This window comes from Leguminivora glycinivorella, chromosome 25 (assembly GCF_023078275.1).
Source record: "Leguminivora glycinivorella isolate SPB_JAAS2020 chromosome 25, LegGlyc_1.1, whole genome shotgun sequence".
Taxonomy (NCBI): Eukaryota; Metazoa; Arthropoda; class Insecta; order Lepidoptera; family Tortricidae; genus Leguminivora; species Leguminivora glycinivorella.
In genome coordinates this window covers 9,704,221-9,727,505 of record NC_062995.1, presented here as the reverse complement: position 1 = coordinate 9,727,505, position 23,285 = coordinate 9,704,221, and the positions used below count along the sequence as shown (strand labels likewise).

The window sequence follows — 23,285 nt, the reverse complement described above, 5'->3', positions numbered from 1 at the left end:
TGGGGCTGGGTTAATCTGTGGAAGCTGTCTCCATAATAGTTATTTATTTACTTATTTTCAGAATACAGCCCTCTTTCAGTCCTATCTTACAGTAGGTACCACAGAACTTAATTTAGATAGAAGAAACAAATTCATATATTTGTATAGGGGCTGAGCGTGTCAAATTTTGTACTGAAGTTGATTCTTGCCTGTAATTTTTAATATGTCTCAGGCTCTTGATTGTTCATAATTTTTGTGTTGTTGCAATTGAATATCACGTAACGAGGCATTTTTTATGTTTTGGTTGACTTCAACTTACAAAAATTGACGCCCGAAAGCTGCAAGCTGCGAGTAAAGACGGACAACTCAGTGGATTTCACTGAGTTCATTTGACACGCTAAGTAGATACGTTTGCTTGATCTATGGTATATATGACATCTGTGGTAGGTACCCATCCCATAGGTAAAAGGTGTAATAGATTTACGCACCATTCCATATAGTTCAAATCCGCTTGTTATGTATGAATTGTATAATTTGTATGGCTTTCCGTGTTGACAGTGATTGTAACCTAATTGTGAGGGGTGACTGTTTGACGGGACAAATTGGGGTTGTTATTTCTCTATTACTCGATTAGCGCGACGAGGGGGATGGGGGGAGGGGTGGTTACGATTTTAATAAAACTATAAACGAATATGACAGTTTTTTAGGGTTCCATAGTCAACTAGGAACCCTTATAGTTTCGCCATGTCTGTCTGTCCGTCCGTCCGTCCGTCCGTCCGTCCGCGGATAATCTCAGTAACCGTTAGCACTAGAAAGCTGAAATTTGGTACCAATATGTATATCAATCACGCCGACAAAGTGGTAAAATAAAAAGTGGAAAAAAATGTTTTGTTAGGGTACCCCCCCCCCCCCAAGCTCCTAGCTTAGCATATGACAGTTTAATGCAAAAGGTTGTCGATTGTCGATAAAATCGAGTTCATATTGAGGCTTTTGTGCCAATCAAATCTTGGCACAGACTATTAGGTCTATCAACACCATCTACGCTGAAATGATGAAAGAGCTTATACGCTTTCTGGACATACAGCGTGTGGATTCCATACGGGCGAATAATGTAACCAGTTATAGTATCTGATCGCACGAATCGTATATGATAATGATTTTGTTAAAAAGTGTTATTAATTAAGAGTATTTTTTTTTTAAATCTGACTAAGCGGCAATGTACGCCGTCCAACTTCATGTCAAATGACATAAACGTCATGTCGTAATGACGGTTAAGTAGGTACGGTAATTGATGTGGACGTAATACACTGCGTTCTAAATTATTATGTATGAAAAATAAATCTCATCTATTCAAAAAAATATAATGTAACTAGCTTTTACCCGCGGCTTCGCCCGCGTAATAAAAGTATTCTTATTGAAACGTTTACAAAAAATAAGATTTTCATTTGGATCCGTAGGTTTCTTTGTAGGTACATCTGTCCGCGATTATTTCGATTAAGGTAAAGCGGGGCAATTCTCGACTGGGGGGCCATTGTAACTGATCTATTTGCTGTACGGTCAGCCAAGAAAGTGGTTTCCCACTTTTCGACTCTATTGATCGTAAAGTGGTAAACCACTTTTTGGCTGACTGTACCTTACACATATTACTATTGTTTTAAAAGAAATTCTTACAATTATTGTAGAATTGTTACACAGCGACCACAGCGTAGGTAGTAGGTACGAATATGTATGTATTTTACCTATATAAATATTTATACTGGGGAAACTTCATACAACCCACATAGCCAGTATCTCGACGCTATGGTCGGTAGGGTAAAAAGTACTTCCTTGCATTATCGCTTACAATTTTTTCCATTTTGCTTATACTTATTGCAAACGTAAACATATACCTAAAAGGCAAGCAAACAACGATCTTCTTACAGCACATTGAATGTAATAGTTATTACGGATGCAGGATACTCGCCGATGCCTACTTACTAACCCCTTCCCACTGAGCCACCTGCATTTTACACTGCCTAGATATCGATTGCCGACCGATTATTCCGACCCCAATCCCTATTCTTATCCCCGTCCCTATCTCTATCCTTGTCCTCATCCCCGTCCCCGTCCCGTCCCTGTCCCCGTCCCTCCCCTATCCCTATCCCCGTCCCCTATTCCTATCCCTATTTCTATCCCTATCCCTATCCCTATCCCTATCCCTATCCCTATCCCTATCCCTATCCCTATCCCTATCCCTATCCCTATCCCTATCCCTATCCCTGTCCCTGTCCCTATCCCTGTCCCTATCCCTGTCCCTATCCCTGTCCCTATCCCTGTCCCTATCCCTGTCCCTATCCGCTCGCTATCCCTATCGCTATCCCTATCCTATCCCTATCCCCATCCCTATCCCTGTCCCTGTCCCTGTCCCTGTCCTTGCCCCTGTCAAATTATCATGCTAGGAGGTGAACTTTGAAAAATCCTTTCTTAGTGCTCCTCTAAGGAACTTCCGTGTCAATGTGAAATCTCTTGAACCAGAAGTAAAGATAAAAACTAAAGCTATACTTATGGCTATTTTGGATATTTTAACCCCATTGCACAACAACAGGGGAGAAAATCTCTTTTCCACCTCATTAGATTTTAAAATCGTTGTATTTATCGTGATCAGCGACCCGATAAACCATAAAAACGATACCCATATTGTGTTTTTGACTTTACCCCCTTTGCACCCCTTTAGGGGTCAAATTTTCAAAAAACCTGTAACATGTATTTAGTTATATGTCTTTAGGAATCCTCCTGTGAAGTTTCGAATAAAATAGTCAAACTAATCTTGTTTCTCCATACAAACTTTGAACCCCCATTTCACCCTTTTAAGAGGAGAATTTTGAAAAATCCTTTCTTAGTGCTCCTCTACACCATATAAGGAACTTATGTGCCAAATTTGAAATCTCTAGGACCAGCGGTTTCGGCTGTGTGTTGATATATTATGTCAGTTAGTCAGTCAGTCAGTTTCTTCTTATATATATTTTTTGATATTTAAACCCCATTGCACTACAACAGGGGAGAAGGTATTTCACTTCCGCCTCGTTAGATTTTAAAAACGTAAACCGTAAAAACGATACCCATATTAATTTTTTGACTTTATCACCCCCTTTTCACCCTTCTAGGGGTTAAATTTTCAAAAAACCTGAAAGACGTCTTTAGTCATATGTTTTTAGGATCCCTCCTGTGAAGTTTCGAATAAAACAGTGAAACTAACATTGTTTCCCCATACAAACTTTGAACCCCCATTTGACCCCCTTAGGAGGCGAATTTTGAAAAATCCTTTCTTAGTGCTCCTCTACACTATATAAGGAACCTACGTGCCAAATTTGACATCTCTAGGACCAGCGGTTTCGGCTGTGCGTTGATATGTCAGTCAGTCAGTCAATATATATCTTCTTTTATATATTTTTTTGATATTTAAACCCCATTGCACCACAACAGGGGAGAAGGTATTTCACTTCCGCCTCATTAGATTTTAAAAACGTTGTATTTATCGTGATCAGCGACCCGATAAACCATAAAAACGATACCCATATTGATTTTTTGACTTTATCACCCCCTTTTCACCCTTTTAGGGGTTAAATTTTCAAAAAACCTGAAACACATATTCAGTCATATGTCTTAAGGAATCTTCCTGTGAAGTTTCGAATAAAATAGTCAAACTAATCTTGTTTCCCCATACAAACTTTGAACCCCCATTTGACCCCCTTAGGAGGTGAATTTTGAAAAATCCTTTCTTAGTGCTGCTCTACGTCATATAAGGAACCTATGCACCAAATTTGAAATCTCTAGGACCAGCGGTTTCGGCTGTGTGTTGATATATTATGTCAGTTAGTCAGTCAGTTTCTTTTATATATTTTTTTGATATTTAAACCCCATTGCACCACAACAGGGGAGAAGGTATTTCACTTCCGCCTCGTTAGATTTTAAAAACGTTGTATTTATCGTGATCAGCGACCCGATAAACCATAAAAACGATACCCATATTGATTTTTTTATTTTATCACCCCCTTTTCACCCTTTTAGGGGTTAAATTTTCAAAAAACCTGAAACACGTATTCAGTCATATGTCTTAAGGAATCTTCCTGTGAAGTTTCGAATAAAATAGGCAAACTAATCTTGTTTCCCCATACAAACTTTGAACCCCCATTTTACCCCCTTAGGAGGTGAATTTTGAAAATTTCTTTCTTAGTGCTCCTCTACACTATATAAGGAACCTACGTGCCAAATTTGAAATCTCTAGGACCAGCGGTTTCGGCTGTGCGTTGATATGTCAGTCAGTCAGTCAGTCAGTCAGTCAGTCAGTCAGCTTCTTCTTTTATATATTTAGATTATGCTCCTTAGGTCCGATACTAATGGTTATCAAAATATTCGCCCGTATGGAATACACACGCTGTATATGGCACTACAGTAAATGATGTAAAATATGGAAGATATTTCTATTAGTTACAGTTGCCCCGAAGTTACTATTATTCCGATTGACCTTACTTACTTAATTTCAACATGAATGATGAATATCTTTATTTCAAATCGCGTTATGATTCTGTGTCACTACACAAAAGAAGGGACCCTAATTACGAAACCATTTGGTCCGGCCCCCGGTCGGGGCCCTTTTTAAACACCCTGTACTAAAAGCGTTTAATTATTGAGAGTTTAAAAGGGTTTGACAAAATTTTAATGCAGCATAATGGAAATATGTATGCAGTGTAGGAAAAGTGGGGAGATTTTGTTAGAATTTTGAGAAAAGTACAAGCTTTTTACAAGCTTTTATTCAACTTGCCTTGTTATGTTAAGCTGAGTTTTTTTTAAAGGACCTTTTTATTCTAAAAATACATATCGGCCCTGTCAGTCTGCTTTTCATGGTGAGTTCACACCAGCAAGTTATTTCTGCAAGTTTGGAGACGCAACTATCGGTCAGAGTGAGTGGCAAATATCTGCATCTCTTTCTTACATATACCTCTGTTTCAAAACTTGCAGCAATAACTTGCAGAGTGTAAACTCAGCTAGTGTGCGTCAAAACGTAGAAGCTAAATTTGACCCACTTCCCGGTTTCCGATTGAGCTGAAATTTTTCACACATATGTAAATCACGTGACAATGCAATGTTATGGTATCATGGAGATGATCTGATGATGGAGCAGAAAGGTGGTCATAGGAACTCTGTCATGAAACGTCGTATCCCCATCGAGTAAGGGGTTTTTAGAAAAGCCTCGGAGAGCTGTAGATGACTGTTGAAAGAAAGGTACAGTCGGCGATGAAAGCCTGTGCCAAAAATGAAATTTTTGCAAAATCTTATTTGCTTTTCTATGCAGCCTTAGCTAATAATAGTACTACAGAGGCCGGGACAAATTTTGTTCTCCTTTTATATCAATAAAAAAACAGATAATGAAAAAAAAAACGAAAAAAAAAATTAAAGTATCAAAACGCACCAAAGTTTTTTCTACTCCCGAACTGTTAATTATTCGTCATTTACAGGGTCGTGCATAGATCTTTAAAACCGTACATAAAAGTCTGTTCCCCAAAGACAGCGCCCGCCGGCTTTACGCGCATGCGCGCAGTATTGAAAAAACTGAAAACGCATTGTTTGGTTCTGTAACCAACGCAACGCATTGTCATAACGATACTGCGCGCGTGCGCGGCAAGGCTTTGGGCAGCTGAGCTGACAGAGCAAATTTTTGCGTCAAAATACAGGAAACAGTGTGAATTTCACGAAAGTTATTCAAGAAAACTGTTACAAACTAAGTGCAGGGTCGTAGAAAAAGTATTGTATGCAACGGTGTTTAACCGGGTCAAAAAATACTCGTGGCGTCTTAATAACAATTTCGGCTTCGCCTCAAGTTGTTACCCACGGCTCTAGTCTTTTTTGACCTCCTTTAAACGCCTCTTGCATAAAATACTATCTTTAGTATAATCAAATAGGATCGAGTATTATAGAGAGTTACCTACCTAACGAGAGTAAAATTTGTAATCACAGTGCATAGTACACTGCCATCTCTTGACACAGGCTTAAAACTTTTGAACCTCAGTTTTGACAATTTGGCCCATATTCTTAGCTTGATATAATTATATGTTAAAATGTCAAATATTAATATTAGCGCCATCTAGCTGAGCGTTCTCCAAAGGTGTAATGCCATCTAAGCCACCGTTCCTCTTTCTGTACGGTACCACAGTATAATAAATAGTACTATCGTACAGTATGGCCACTCCCGCTCCCCACTGATAGCGCCGCCCACCCCCTCTCGGTTACCTCACAGTTACCGCCTGTCAAAAACGCGAACCGTCAACCTGTCATATCTCACTCATACAAGCATGGTACGCGTTCACCTACACGAGCTTAGACTGTGTGCTAGGAACGCGCCTCTTTCATATATTTGATCGCCAGTGTCCGAGATGTGACGGTACTGAGGTACTTTTTTTTTTAGACTTTATCTGTCTATACGGAGTTGTATATGTCTTTGGATGAGGACCGTGCAATGAGTGGTTCTAGATCAAATAGATATTTATAGCGTCTATAAATATGATGTGCGTCACTATGACTTACAACCCCTTGATCCCCCCCTAATAGTATGCATTAGTCGCAGCGTGACACCCCGTTTTCAATCCGACACGACATAATCGAATCAGTCGGATTAAATGGAAAGTATTTTTAGCGGCGGCTTTTTAATGTGAATAAAATATGATCAGTCGAAGTTCCTTTCGGTACAAGACAAGTTTGTAAGTTATATTAAATAAATGAATATTAGGGGATGATAAGTAAGTATCATACGCAGATTGACATAGCACTAAAAGAAACATAGCTGCGTAGCCGAATGGCATTTCTGCGATACGAAAGGCCGCAGAAATGCAGTCTGGCTCTGTCGCGCCAATACGCAAGTGCGAAAGAGATAGATTGCATTTATGCGGCGTTCTGCTGCGAGCTACGGGTACAGAATATAATATAATAGTACAAGTACAGAAGGCTCACTCCTTTGATGTTCACAAAATGCCGCCATTCAAAATTCTACCCTACATCAAAGAGGATAGAGTATTAAAGAGCGTTACTGTCAAAGTAAAATGTGTAATCACAGTGCATAGACTGCCATCTCTCGACACAGGCTTAAAATTTTGAACCTCAGTTTTGACAATTTAGCCCATATTCTTAGCTTGATATGTTTTAAAATGACAAATATTAATATTAGCGCCATCTAGCCGAGCGTACCCCAAAGGTGTATCGCCATCTAGCTCACCGTACCTTTTTCTGTATGGTTTTGGGGTACGTTTTTTTCTTAGACTTTATCTGTGTATACGAAGTTATATAGGACTTTGCCTACATTAACAAACGGACCGCACGCGAGCAGCCGACATTGAATTTTATTACGCCGCGCGAAGGTCGTCACCGCTGAATGGGCCGCGAACTCGCGGCCGCCGACATGTACTTGTAGCGCGGCGATAGAATCGCGGAGCCGTCTTGCTACGGGGCCTGTTGAGATTGTAAATTAGTTATTTAATTGACTGCTAGATGGCTATTAAAAAGCTATTAGCTCGCCCGTGTGCAACGCTTTCAGCGTCGACTGAGGACACTTGTATTAGATTAATTTTTTTTTATTAAGCAGAAACGTCTGCTAACGATTCTAAACATTTTTATATTAAAGGAAAAAATGGAAAAATTTACGCTTCCGCATGGAAAGATTTGCGAAGTCCGGCGTGGCTTCCGTAGCTCAATTGGTAAGAGCATTGCACGGATTGCAAAAATGGTGCGGGTTCAAGTCCCGCCGGAAGCGTAAATTTTTCCATTTTTTCCTTTAATATAAAAATGTTTAGAATCGTTAGCAGATGTTTCTGCTTAATAAAAATTAATTTAGTATGGGTTAGCACATTGTTACTGGTGAATTCTCAATATAACTTGAGACTCCAGTGCCGTTACAAGATGTAATAGTCTGTCGGTAGATGGCGCTAGACGTCACCCCAAGACGTGTGTACAAAAGGATAGGCATGGAAAGATTTGCGAAGTCCGGCGTGGCTTCCGTAGCTCAATTGGTAAGAGCATTGCACGGATTGCAAAAATGGTGCGGGTTCAAGTCCCGCCGGAAGCGTAAATTTTTCCATTTTTTCCTTTAATATAAAAACACTTGTATTAGCTTCAATAGTTTGACTTGCACGCCGCACGCCCCGCTTCACGCCCAATATGAGCGTACGCTCAGGCTTTACGCAAAGTTCTCATAATTATCCGTATGTACGTAGTCTCATTAAATTTAACAGATGCAATTTACTTAGTTCAAGTGGTGTCCGGGGATCGCTTATAAAAGTTAAGTATTCTATGAATAATTACGTACAAATGTGTGCATCTTACAGATCACTTGTCAATAAGACGGGACACTTAAGGAGTCTGTGTCCTTCAAGTGACTGAATGGCAGATCGCACAGGAAAGGAGCGAATGGCGAAGTCAAATATCGGAGGCCAAGATCCACTTCGGGTCTCTGAGCCAGCGAAGTAAGTAAGTACTTAAGGAGTCTGTGTTAGAGACACTTTCACCAACCATCCTCCTTGCGTTATCCCGGCATTGGCCACGGCTCATGGGAACCTGGGGTCCGCTTTGATAACTAATCTCAAGATTAAAAAAAAATACTTTAAAGTGTTTATTTCAAATTAGTAATATTACAGTTTCTTAAACCTAGTAGTAATCTTTAAAATCTAAGATTGTAGTAACTAGGTTTTTGGCGTAGGCACTAGTTTTGTGGAAGCGACTGCCATCTGACCTTCCAACCCAAAGGGTAGGCCTTATTGGGATTAATGCAGTTTCCTCACAATGTTTTTCTTCACCAATAAAACGACTTGCAAATATTAAATTACATTTCGCACATAAGTTGTGAAAAACTATTAGGTACGAGCCGGGGATCGAACCCGCGACCATCGGTTTGAAAGTAAGGTAATGGCGCCTATTAACGTGGTACTTAAGGCAGATTTCAAAAGATACCAAAAAATTAAGGGTATCAAAGCTCATTAACGACCACAAATATTTTTTTTATGGAAGAGTATTTATTGAACTATTAGTTTTGAAGAGTTTTAGGATCATTTTAGTTTATTATATGTCATAAAATGATTATTGAAGCCAACATACCTAAATTTTCTATTACCGTGGTAATGAACAGGTTGCAGTTCTATTAACGCGAATTGAGATTTCATTACCGAGGGTATGAATGACAGTGTTTTTCTGCCATCGGTAAATAGAAACCCATCTCAAAATTCGGAGCTTAATACCGACGGTTGAATATACAAATTGTGACAAATACATATACCTATACTATCCTCCTTTATGAATACCCACAGAAGGTTCAGTTTTACCTAAGAAATCTGTACTTACGGTACACTAAATGTCATATTTTGATACAAGACTAATATGTCGCTCGGTAATAGATACTTCTATAGGAACCCATTACCGACCCAAACAAATATTGCATGGATCGGTAATAGATTCTTATATATTCTATTACCGAGGGTTATCTGATCGTACCATCGGTAATAGGCATAAATTGGAGTATTATAAAATCTAATTCCGACCCATAAAAACAAAGTCATACAGATGTATTTTCATTACAAATCAAAATAAAATATTGCAACATTATATTAAAACCAAGTTTACATAACTGGTAAGTAAGCATGAGACTTTATGTCAATGTTTAAAAAAATTGACAAATTAACGGTTTTCATAGAAACTACGAAATCAGTCATGAAGTTTTTGCTAAAAATTAAGGTTTTGTTGAATAATTTTCATACCGCGTAAATAGTTCTTTGATAGCGTGAATAGATCAAGATTGAAACAACTGTAAGACATTATATAACTGATCACATATACTTAAAATAAAGCAAAAAGAACTAATATCACTACTTTAACTATTACCGTGGTATACCACAGTAATAGAATCTACTCACGAAATGGCGCCTTTCACCGCTGTCTTTTAATTTCCACTTTAAACACATTTACAGGCTAAACAATACGTAAAAAGTACTCAGAAGTCATGTAGAAAACTATAAACAATAATTTGAAATGCATAACTTTCACCTGTTTGCCATAATTATTACATAAACTACTAAATGAGATTGGAGTTCACTTAGGTTTAGCGTCACACGTCAGTATGACACAAACTCTTCTCGCGGCCCCGTGGCAAAAACTGTCAAATAGCGAGCGTCTTCTTTCATTCACACTCTCCATCGCCTATATGTGCGTTAGTCAACTAAACAGGCTTCCTTTGTGTGAGTAACTTTTTTTAAGAAATTGGTCGGTTTGCCTATAAAATCCGTATTTGCAAATGCGGCGGTAATGGACGTCGATTTCGATACCCGCGTTGATAGCCGCCGTTACCTTAGCACGCACTTACGGTAGTAAGGCTACCAGCTTTTTTTTAAGGCGCTTTCACCGAACAAAAAAATCGCTTGTTAGTATAAACATGCGCATGCGTTCAGCTTTCCGACGCTCAAGGGCCTTCATTAACGAGCAGTTTTTGGTTGGCTAGCGCCGATTCCGCGTAGACAGGTAAGTATAGGTATAGGGAGTCTCTAAAGCGTCAAAAAGTATTGGTAAAGTCATGAAATCACATTGAGGTGTCTATTTAATCTGCGCCTGTAGTCTGTGAGACATCTAAATAACATAATTTCATGACACGACAACCTTCAAAGCATTGTAAACTATATATTCCTAGCAATAAGAGTTAAAATTACTTGTACAATATATATGATTTTGGTAATTATAGTGTTTAGATAAGAGTACAGTCGAGTTCATAATTATGTGTACATTTCTTCATCCTAACCCGTTGGAATAAGGTAAGAAATGTACACTTATTTATGAACTCGACTGTATGAGGGTAACATAAATAGGATTGTAACACTCTAAGGAAATATTGCAATTTATAATAGGTTAGGTTTAATTTAGTGGTACTTAGCTATAGTAGTTGCGCTTGGGGCTCTGATTTATGACTATTCCTAATTTCCCACACACATACATTCACTACGCTCGCGGTTCAATATTGGAATCTCTTGCTTGCTCAATATTGGAACGAGTGGTTAAACAACAACTTTTCCCCCTTGTAAAACAATAGTAGGTACATTACAATAGTTATTTGTTATACAAGTAGTATAGTTATTGGTTTTTAACACACGAGAAGTAAAATACATTTGCACCCGAGTGTAACACAAAACTTTTCCCCTCACTACAGCGAGGAAACTACAACGCAAAAAAATGCGTTTATCACTGCTTCCAGTAGTTCCACAGGTGGTAAATCATCTTTATTACTAGATTCACCTACTTTTGTCAATTTTAAAGCAGTTAATTTGACTTTATTCAAGGTCAAATTACTTTACCCACTAGTGGATAAAATGCGTTTTTACCCGCTGGTATTAAAGGACAAAACACGTGTTTCCGAGCTAGTGAGGGAAAAATGAAATTACGATACAAGTGCGGAAAGAGGGAAATTCGAAATGGGTGGCGATAAATTAAAAATCGACACGAGATACGAATTGTACATTAGTACTAATAAAATTGTACTAATTGTTAGCTTTCGACGTTCATAATTTGAACTCATTGATTTTGTATGTGCTGGCATTTATCAAATTATCGGTAGACATGAACGTGCCTTAATAAGATTGGCTCTTTTTAAAAATAAAACTTTAGGCGGGAGCCGCATAAATCTTGACAGATGTCACCGTGGAAAAAAGGCATTAAGGAAAAATTCATTTTCTCAAACATGCAATGAAATATTGTCTTTACGTTCCTTAAAATGGGCTGGGAAGTATCGCTTTTTGGGCGCAACAACTCGAGAGGACTGTAAAGGGATTTCATGTTATTTTTGGGCCTAGGCCTGCAAAGTAACTTTTTTTTATAAAATATTGTCCTTTAGAGCATTTTTTTTTATTTCATTGTATGTTTGAGAAAAGCACTATACATGCCTCGGCGTGAAAACGGATTCCCGGCCTCGTATCCCTATCCTCGTATATACCCACTTGGCCGGAAATCCTCATTTTCCCGGCCTCTGATGTAATGTACTATTAAGACCGGAGCTCAGCCTTCATAATTTACTTTTCGCACGTGTGTCGTACGACGTTTTTCAGTACAGAAGGCACTCTGAAGTTTCAACCTGACAAGATACGAACTACTTTGTGCACTAGTGCCGGCAAAAAGCACCAACTGTACAGTCAAATAATTGGAACCCTAGGCCGCTGTAGAACTATGTCATATATATGGCCTTAGCGTCTATTTCAGACGATTTATGGTGCAATGTCCGAAAGACATCGCTTTTGATGACTAAAGAGACCTATGCGAGAGCGACACATTTTGCCACACATCTGACAAGAGAAGCTTCCAACCGATTGCGACGTTTCGCTATGGTGTCTTCTTTCCCTTTTGTCAGCATGTGCCGCAAACCAGGTCTCATCGACGAACTTGCGACCATCTCCAACGCACTTTCGCCACTCCGTCCGCTTCTCCGCAAGCTTCTCCCAGTTTCATCATCATAGTCATCGTCATCGTTGTCATAGTAACGTTATAAACATACATCGGGGTTTTGGGAGCGGGAATGATTTACACTAGCCCAAAAATGGTGAAAACGATAAAAGATAAGATAAACATTACTTTAACATTTCTAGGTACATTTGGAGCCAGTTACATAGTTAAATATATATTTCAGTAATTCAAATGACATGCGAATTTCAGTATTTCTCTGTTATATAATATTTTCTTGCTTCGTGATAATTTCATGATATTGTAACTTAATTTATTAATTTTATTTAGCTTGGCATGTGTATTTTCTTTCTTTGTAAATGACGATCCTCATTTGGGAGACACAATTATTTTATTTGGAATTTATTATGTAATTTTTGACGATCATGATGAGAAGATAAACATAATTTTGACATGTAGCAAATTTATAGTGTAATTTTTATCATGAAATAAAGAAATCTAATCTAATCTATCTAATCTATAAACAGAGTTAAATACACGAATTCATTCCCACTCCCCAAACCCCGATGTATGGTTATAAATCAGATTGCAAGAAAACTCTTAACGCTTGTCATTTTGACATGGTTGTGGATGGTGGATGTCAGATGATGTGGATGGTAGGGTGTTTCATATTTGTATGGGAAAAAAAAAATTGTGATATTTTTTCTGATTTCGCTCGGCTTTCGGTTCTAGCTTATCTTAAACGCCTATACACCGTGTTTCACTTAACACTAAAAACCTGAAAACTGTTTGTTCAGAATCTAGAGTAGAATCGATTGAGCTATATCTTGATGGGGGTAATATTTTTTGTTTTAATTTGTATTTTTAGTTATTGTTTACGTGCCCATTCTACAAATTCGTAATACAACATTGTGCATATCATATTGTTAGAGGTTGTATACCTTTTTCAGTATTTAAGGGTATTAATACTGGCTGGTTACTTGGACGATTATTTTTCCGCTACGAGATAGACGTTGTGCGTCAGTTTAATTTTAAAGTTTATCATAAGTCATAACAAATTGAACTCGTACCTAATTACAACCTTGTCATTTTGAATGTTAGGTTTAAATTTGCTTACTGCGTCACCTGTCCAATTTGAAGTTTACTGTGACACAGGCTGGACACAGGTTAAAGTGCTTTACAGTGACATAGCTGTCTATTGGTAAACCTTATGTCGTTGCAGTAACATACACAATTAAACAGTTTGAAGGTTTATGATGGTAGCTAGCAATTATTTTATTGAGTGTAGAGTTAAAAGCCGAGTAGAGCTGCACAGAAAATTAAAAATTCAATTTAAAAAAATAATAATCATCAGATTAAGAAATGAACATTGTAGATACGTTTAAAAAAATAAAAATCAGTTGGGGTGTCTGAGGTTTTGAGTGATACCGGAAACACGGTGTATACCAATTTTCAAGTGATTTGGACGTTGTTTAGAGGTCGCACACATGAACAGTTTGAAAAAAAGTCGCTAAAAAGTAATGTTACTCAATTTTATTTTCAAATAAAACAATAGAGTAGTTGTAACTTATTTGAAAGTAAAACTAAACTTAAAATACAACAGTTGTAACATCCATTCTTCATAAAATAAGTCATCATCATCATTTAGCTTACATGTGTAAGCCGCAACCTTATCTTTTGTTCGCAAGTAGTAACGCATTTTCTGTGATGTTCGACGACTTTCAGCGAGAACCGTTTTGCTCTTCATCTTTGACTGGAGCGTTAATTTTTTTTATTAAATATATAGGTATACTTCCTCTTCTTTGCAGTATGATAGACTATTGTTAGACTATCGACCAAGTCTGGTGTTAGGGCTACAATAATCGCTAACATCCTGAACATTAAATAGTTCTAAGATAAAAATCAAAAATGTAAGTAGGGTCTATATCCCGGTCAATATACTTAAGTCAAAGAACGATCTTGTTTTCTTCTTTGTCGTCACACTCTTGGCAGAGTGGTCGTGGACGTCACATCAGGGGTGGTAGCAAGCTTAACAATGCATCGACATTCCTTACGCATTCGTAGAGTGGGCCACTAAGTGCAGCCTTGACTTGGCTGGTCCATCGCATCTGAACCTTCTGCAGGATACTCTTAGCTTTCTTCTGCAGCACCACATTTCTAGGAAATCTATCTTCTTTTCCCTTGAAGTCCACGTCTCAGCACCGTAAAGAAATATGGGAAAGTTGGGAGATACTAATGCCCTGACAAGTCGCATTTTAGTGGCATTTGTGATGAAGATTCTCCATATTTTGCCGAGCCGGTCCATGGCGGACCTGATGATAGCCAATGTACCGCTTGATATCATCCACCTATCCTGTTATCAGTGCCCCGAGAGGGCCGAGAGACCACTGCTTCATGCCAAAAACAGGACAAAAAACTAAAAAAAACTTGTTCCTTAGAAGGAAGTCGAGCGTCCAAAAAAATACCATAAGAAACCTTGCCTAGAAACTAAATGCCACGTCAACTAGTATTTTTTTTTAAAAGAACTTGCTTCAATATAAAAACTTTTCATTAAAATCACTTTTAAACCACCTACTACAAAAAGTGACATAAATTTTGTTTCTAGCCTTTCCTGCGCCCATACTAACTTCTTCAGACAAAAGTTGCCACAGTGTGCGACCTCTAAATATTGTCCGATTTCCCTGATTTTTGGTATATGGGCTCTGTATAGGTGTAGAAACAAGAAGAAAAGCGAAGTCAAAGATAAATCAAAATTTTGGAAAAATGAAACACCCTAGTGGATGGGTCAGAACAGTAAGTAATTTTTTTTGTCAGGTCGAAATTTCGGAGGGCCACCTGTACTGAAAAACGTCGTATGATACACGTGAGAAGAGAAAATTCGTAACCCGCAACTTCCTTTTTTACGCACTTGTAGCGTAATATACTATTACTGTACCGTTTTCGCTGTCGTGTAAATACTTTCGAACTAAGTAATGTTAGCCATAAGGTACAGCGGGGCAAATATCGACTGGGGGGCAATTATAACTAATCCATTTTTTCCATTATTACACTATGATGTTGAGTTTGAGTTGTTCCTGTGTGGTGACGGGTTAAGAATTTTACCACCCCCTTTCTTCCCGTGGGTGTCGTAGAAGGCGACTGTGGGATATGGGTCAAATTGTGGCGTAGGCGAGAGGCTGGCAACCTGTCACTGCAATGTCACAGTTTCGTTTTCTTTCAACCCCCTATTTGCCAAGAGTGGCACTGAAGCTTTAGTAGTTTCATGTGCTCTGCCTACCCCTTTATGGGATACAGGCGTGATTGTATGTATGATTGTATGTTATATGATGTTGAGTTGTACATGTATCCACTGAACACGCCTACCATATATAACCGGTGGACACTCCATTGCAAACATTGTAAAACATTGAAAAAAATTACCAGTTACATTTGCCCCCCAGTCGAGATTTGCCCCGCTGTACCTTATACGATACGGCTTTAAGACGCTACAGGAGCGAAACTGCTAAAATGGAAAGGAGCCCCCCTTTCAATTTGGGAATTTTAGTTTTTAAATATACTAGTATTATCAAACTAGATTTATCGAAAAAAAAAAACTGTCCAACAACAGCACAACTCTAAAAGATATTACAAAAAAATCTTTAAAATAGAGGTTCCGTTCTCGACTGTTTCCTCCTTCATTTTTTTGCGCCATAATAAGGCCGTTTTTGGATATTATTGATGGGCTCTAGCGTCTTTAAAAATAAGAATATCAGCAAAATCAAAATGGTCCGACACAGATAAAAATAATATTAATCTGTTCGGCAACTTGGCCTTTTTTTTTGCTGGCGGCACCCAAGGTTAGGTTTTTTATAATATGTTTATATGCTTTTATATTTTTTTTTTTTTTTTTATGGGATAGGAGGCAAACGAGCAGACAGGTCGCCTGATGGTAAGCGATCACCGCCGCCCATGGACACCCGAAACACCAGAGGTGTTGGAGGTGCGTTGCCGGCCTTTAAGATGGGTGTACGCTCTTTTCTTGATATTGTTTTGTAAATGTTTTTATATTTTATTTTTATATACCTATTGTAAAATACCTAGCCTAAGAAGGAAAACAAATACTGAGAATAATAATCTGTGTTGAAAAAATCATTGCTCTATCTTCAAAAACCAGAGAGAAAATAGTCGAGAGCGTTTGTATGGAGAATTGACCTCTCCTGTATCGTCTTGAAAACATCGCGTATGTTCTAAATATACGCGCGTTTAAAGAGCTAAACGTTTCGAAGTAATTAGTATAGGCAATGCTCGGCTCGGCTACGCTCGGGCGTAGTCGGGACTCTTCGGGATGTATCGATTGAGGAGGTGCGCGAGGTGTCTTGACACTTTGAGAAAAGTGTAATTTTATTTTTATTTTAAACAACGTTGCACATGGGCATATTTCACTTGAAAAATTGACCAAAGTTATTTAGACTTAGGTATACTTAGTTATAACTTATAATTTTATCATACACTTTTAATACCTCAAACCATAGAAGAATTAGTAAGGGAAGATTTGTAACTTCATACATCAGTAAATGCGGATTATTTGTACAGGCATAGTTAAGTGACATATAGCGACAATCACGCGTCAAATAGCGCGAATTATCAGTACCACTACTCGATACTTGGTTGCAGCAGTGTCTCGTCTGCCAAAAATGTAATATTAGAATAGTTTACAACTTATATTACAAGCAAAAGGAATTGAAAACAGAATATTGATTAATACTATTGTAATATTAGTTAAAAATAGTCGGCAACGCGCACGTGACACCCTTTGAGTTGCGGGCGTCCATAGGTTACGGTGACCGCTTTCCATCAGGCGGGCCGTATACCTGTTTGCCACCGACGTGGTATAAAAAAAAATTGGTGAGCATTAGACTTTTCGTTCGTCGCGACATTACTGATAATTTATGCTAGTTGACGCGTGATTGTCGCTAGATGTCACTTAACTATGCCTATACAAATAACTCGCATTTACTGATGTATGGAGGTACAACTCTTCTCTTACTTATTCATCTATGCTCAAACCTAGTATAAATAATATAAAACAATCATAATTTATTGTGCCAATTTCGATATGAGTCTAGTATAAGCTGAAGTAAAAATCAGGTACATACTTATTTGGTCGGTTCTTTTTACTAAATGATATCTGTTTATGAACGGACAAGAGGGGGCAAAATAGAAATACAAAAATCTGTCAAGGTGGTCAAAGACATGCACTAACCTTCTCTCCGGGAGTCAGGAACTGCAGGCAGGATTGGCTGGGGTCCACAATTCATCACGGAAGCACAACCGTTTTCGCACATGTCTTATAACAGTCTGTCATAGGTGTCAACCACTAATTAGAGGGCCGCGCGGGCGGAGCGAGGCGCGAGAGGAGGGGAAACATATCTTTTAAATATATATGGTTAGGTAGGTAGAATTATAGGTAGAATTTTGAACAATATCTTTTTCAATCAATCAATCAATCAAAAATATTTATTTGTATAAATAAGGGTACATAATAGATGGGTTTTCATTTCAATCCTAATTTTACCACAGTTTGGCGTTCAAATATTTAATTCTTATAACTAACTTAGCTTTTATACATTATATGTACAAGCATGCGCTTTTAGGTATAATTTAAATGGCACAAATTAATTATATGTCTAGCACTAATATCTAAAAATTATCAAAATAAATTAAATATAAATGATTTTGCAATTATATTCAAATTAATTAATTTAATAATACATTTTAAATACACTATTAAATACTATAATCAATGGCCAATTCCCTACTTATTAATCACACTTTTCTAAAAACTCATTAACAGAATAATAGGTACATTCCATTAAACGTTTAAAACCTCAATCTAAATCAAACTGTCAAAACGATCAGGATCAGTCATGGTACGTGGATGAATAAATGATGAGTCAAGTGTCAAGACTGTCTGGCGTCGCGCGTCTGCTCGGGGTAGGTCAGTAACGGCGGTTTTCCACCACCGAAGCGAAGAGATAGATTTATTCAAAATTACTGGCTTTTTTTATGCCAAATAGTATAAACACAGAATATATAAAAGTACAAGTACAGAAGGCTCACTCTCAACAACCTGTCAACGGACTGCATGCGACATTGAGTTCTATTGCGCAGCGTGAAGGTGGTCAAAATTTATGGGCCGCGAACTCGTGGCCGTGGAAATGTACGAAAGAAACGCGGAGTGAGCCGCCTCTGGTATAAACTACATTTGCCTTCTGCTCATAAAATTGATAAAAAAAATCGCATGGATAGAATAAATAAGTGATAGGTTTGTGTGTTTTTTACGGTATGGGATAAAAAAAAAGTGTGTAGCGATATACTCTAGTAATTACATTTTACTATAGTAATATCTGGGCAACCGAGCTTCGCTCGGTTCTGTTTCGTATCCTTGACATGTGTCGCCATCTAGTTCAAAAATGAATAGTACCTACATCGAGCGAAAGAATTCTCAGCCTTAACAATACAACTACTCCACACGAGAGGGCGCGCATTTCGCCACAAAAACTCAAATAGTGTATTTTCTATTCGTTTTAGCCTTGACCTGTGTCGCCATCTAGTGTTTGCAATAAATAGTACTTACATCGACCGAAAGAATTCTGTCTTAACAGTACAACTACTGCACACGAGATGGCGCGCGAAGAAAAACGCATGAAAACTCGAAAAATTCGCGTTTTCCGGGACCTAAGGATAAGTTAGACCGATTTTTCACCCCCAAAAACCCCCACATAACAAATTTCTGCGAAATCGTTAGAGCGGTTTCCGAGATCGTCAGTGTAAATAAATATATATATAAATAAATAAATAAATAAATATACAAGAATTGCTCGTTGAAAAGTATAGATAAGATTTCCAATCTTATTTTTAATACTAGCTTTGGCCCGCGACTTTGCTCGAGAGAAGTGGGCGGTGAGAAAGAGACAAAAAGTAGCCTATGTCACTCTCCATCCCTACAACTATCTCCGCTTAAAAAATCACGTCAATTCGTCGCTCCGTTTTGGCTTGAAAGACGGACAAACGAACAGACACACACTTTCCAATTTATAATATTAGTATGGATTACATTGAGGATCCAATTGATTGAGGATCAGGATCAGTCATGGCACGTGGATGAATAAATGACGAGTCAAGTGTCAAGACTGTCAGCGTCGCGCGTCTGCTCGGGGTAGGTCAGTAACGGCGACTTTCCACCACCGAGGCGAAGAGATATATAGAATTTAATGCAAGCGAAATAGTATTTTATGCAACAGGCGTTTAAAGGAGGTCAGAAAAGACGAGTGGCGTGGGTAACAATTTGAGGCAAAGCCGAAAATTGTTATTAAGACGCCACGTGTATTTTTTGACTCAGTTAAACACCGTTGCATACAATACTTTTTCTACGACTATGCATTTAGTTATTAATAGTTTTCTTGAATAACTTTCGTGAAATTCACACTGTTTCCTGTATTTTGACGCAAAGGTTTGCACTGTCAGCTCAGCTGCCCGAAGCCTTCCCGCGCACGCGTGCAGTATCGTTATAACAATTCGTTGCCATGGTTACAGAGCCAAACAATACGTTTTCAGTTTTTTCGATACTGCGCGCATGCGCTGAAAGCCGGCGGACGCTGGCTTTGGGAATATACTTCTATGTAAGGTTTTAAAGGTCTATGCACGACCCTGTAAATGACGAATAACAGTTCGGGAGTAGAAAAACGGCATTTTCAGAATTTGGGTCCCCCCAATTAGCGTAAGTTGTTAACAAAAATTAACTCGCTGTCAGTTTTGTGACGACAATTAAGCATAAAATCTGTCTAGAAATTTACTTTTTTCACATTCTGAATGTAGATTATCGCTTAAAGTTTATGTGATTAACACAAAAACAATATTTTTATACAAATTTCATGCTTAATATCGTCGCAAAACTGACAGCGAGTTAATTTTTGTTTTCAACTTACGCTAATAACTGTCCCAAATTCTGAAAATGCTCAAAAGCTAGTAAAAACAAAAGTAAGAAAACAGTTTCGCTATTTATCTCCACATCGGTGGAAAGGCGCCTTTAACGATTGAACAAGCTGCAGTTAAGGGCGCTTCACACCGCACGAAATGATACGAAAGTTTGTTGAAGTAATTACATGTACAGAAACCGAGGTAAACCGGTTTTTCATACAAATACTATCCTCATTTTAGTCTTTCAATATTGGTATTATTGGAATCGTTATTACGCAGTTTCATGTATTTGAACCAAAGCTTTAATATAAATAAATAAATATTATAGGACATTCTTACACAGATTGACTGAGTCCCACGGTAAGCTCAAGATGGCTTGTGTTGCAGGTACTCAGACAACGATATATATAATACTAACTTTTGCCCGCGGTTTCGTCCGCATTAGAAAGAGACAAATAGTAGCCTATGTCACTCTCCATCCCTTCAACTATCTCCACCTAAAAAATCACGTAGATTCGTAGCTCCGTTGTGCCGTGAAAGACGGACAAACAAACAGACACACACACTTTCCCATTTATAATATTATTCTGGATATATAGTAGTGTTACTACTTAAAAAAACAAATCAAAAAATATTTAATAAAATAATTTGATTTGTTCCCTACATTTATTATTCCCTATATTTATTAGTACAGTCAAGTGCAAAAATACGTATCGATTTTATCCGCTCAAAAATATGTACCGAGACCTTATTCCGCCGACATAAAGTGCTATGGGACATATTTTTGATAAGTTGTACGCACCCATATTTTTACACTTGACTGTACTTGAAATTCCATAAATCCCTTGGGAGAACAGTTTTTTTTATAACACCGCCAATTTTACATTTACTGAGCGATTGTGATGAAAAAAAAAAAATATCTAGGAAGGAAAATATACTACGTTTATATGGAGCATAGCATAGATCCTCCCCTATATTCTTAAGTAACGAGTTATACACAGATTTTAAAACAAAAGTTGTTCGTGAGTAAACCAACATGTGTGTCTTTAAGTAATGATTTTAGCACAGGTAGCGTTGCCAGGAGTTTAGCATTTACACACCTTGTTTTTTTGATCCCGTTAAATTCGACACGCAGTTAGGTTTATCATCAGGAACCACCCTGTATATCGCATTTCGTTAAATTCCAAAAAAATTAATTAATCAGTGTGAGAGGACCTTAATCTTAACATTAAAGTCAGTGTCAAGGGTCTGACGGCAAATGTCAAAACAAATAACGTAAGGAAGTGGTAAGTGATGGCACACACGTGTTCAGTAATTAAATTTATTCTTTTAATAATTCGATAACAATAAGAGTTAGGATACTAGTTTCTTAGAGAAATTAATTGTATTTGACCTAAAGAACCTTCCCTTACAGTTTACGGAATTCTATAAAAACACGATGTATAATTGAAGTAATATTATGCGTAATGAATTGTATTTAATGTAAAACAAAATGAAATGAAAAAACACGAAACGAAATGCCACGATATAAAGTATACTCGGAATAACTTATCTACGAAATAAAAGTCTACGGTTTGATTTTACTTGTATTAATTGTTGTACGTTATGAACTGTCGATGAAATGAAATTATTTGAAACGTTGTCTTTGAAATAATATTCGAACAAGTGTCTGTCGACGATTCAAGGGTAAACCCCTGCAGCTATTGTTAAACTAGAAAAAAAAAATGGAACCATTAAGTTATTTTTTTGTGTAACTCGATAACAGTAAGAGTTAAACACTAGTTTCTTAGAAACATCCATTGTAATTCACCTAAAGAACCTTCCCTTAAAGTTAACAGAATTCAATAAAAACATGTTGTATACTCGATCGTCTTTGATACCTATAGTAATATAATAGCCATGCATACATGTTCTCAAGCTTCGTAGCACTCACGTAGCACGTAGCGCCGTAGCGGGTCTACGGGGCGTAGCATTCGATTCATGTTTTACGGGCAACGTACGTTTGAACCGATTTTGCAAATGGAGGTGCTGTGTTTCCTCAATTAAGTAGCAATTTTGTGGTACAGAACAAGGGTTGATGAGCATTTTTTTTTTGCCACTTTTATGAAGTGTGATATTTTTGAAAAAAAAAATGCTATTTCTACTTAGAATAACTAGCTTTTTTAATCCTAGTAGTTAAAAAAATGTCCCATACGATTTTTTCTTATTTTGTTACCATTTTCCGTACATGTTGTATGGGGTAACAAAAGAGGAAAGTAACAAAAATGTATGGAAATTCTGGGACACTTTTTGTCTCCCAGTGAGATTGAAAGTACTCGTGATTCTGAGTTATTATTTTATTGGCAAAAAAAAAAAGAAATGCTCTGATACGGTCGTGCTCTTAATATGAATGTACAGTCAAGTGCAAAAATATGTATAAAAAAAATCGTCTCATATTTTTTTTTTCATTAATTTATTTCGGGACTTTTAATCTTGAAATTGAAATTGAAATTGTTTAATGATGATATTTGATGAACAATATACATAATTAGTTAGAAAATAAACTACTTTATCTCTATTTCTATTATTATAAAGTAATTATTATTTTAAAAAGTATACTTTTGTAAATATAACTTTTGATCCATTATTTTGTACTGCAAATATCATTTAAAAATAATTTATATTTTTTTTATTAATATTAAATACAAATTAGCAAGTAGGTACAAAAAAACTTAACTAAATACTAAATTAAATCCAAGTACTAAATTTAGACTTCGAGATCTTATGATTATGCCAGTCCCATCGTAACTTAAACTAAATTACAGTCATCTACGGCCTTACAGTATACTGAATTAAATATTTATAAATAAACAAATATATCTCCTTTGCCTCTTCTGAGATCGGTATAGCTAAGATAC

At 37.3% G+C, this 23,285-nt stretch overlaps 2 non-coding genes across 2 annotated transcripts; both read left to right on the top strand.

The window, feature by feature from the left end:
• The first annotated feature begins 7,685 nt into the window (after positions 1-7,685).
• On the top strand, positions 7,686-7,759 carry Trnas-gga. Its single transcript has one exon. It is a non-coding gene; the product is annotated as a tRNA-Ser (tRNA).
• A 238-nt stretch (positions 7,760-7,997) lies between these two features.
• Trnas-gga lies at positions 7,998-8,071 on the top strand. Its single transcript has one exon. It is a non-coding gene; the product is annotated as a tRNA-Ser (tRNA).
• Positions 8,072-23,285: the final 15,214 nt, after the last annotated feature.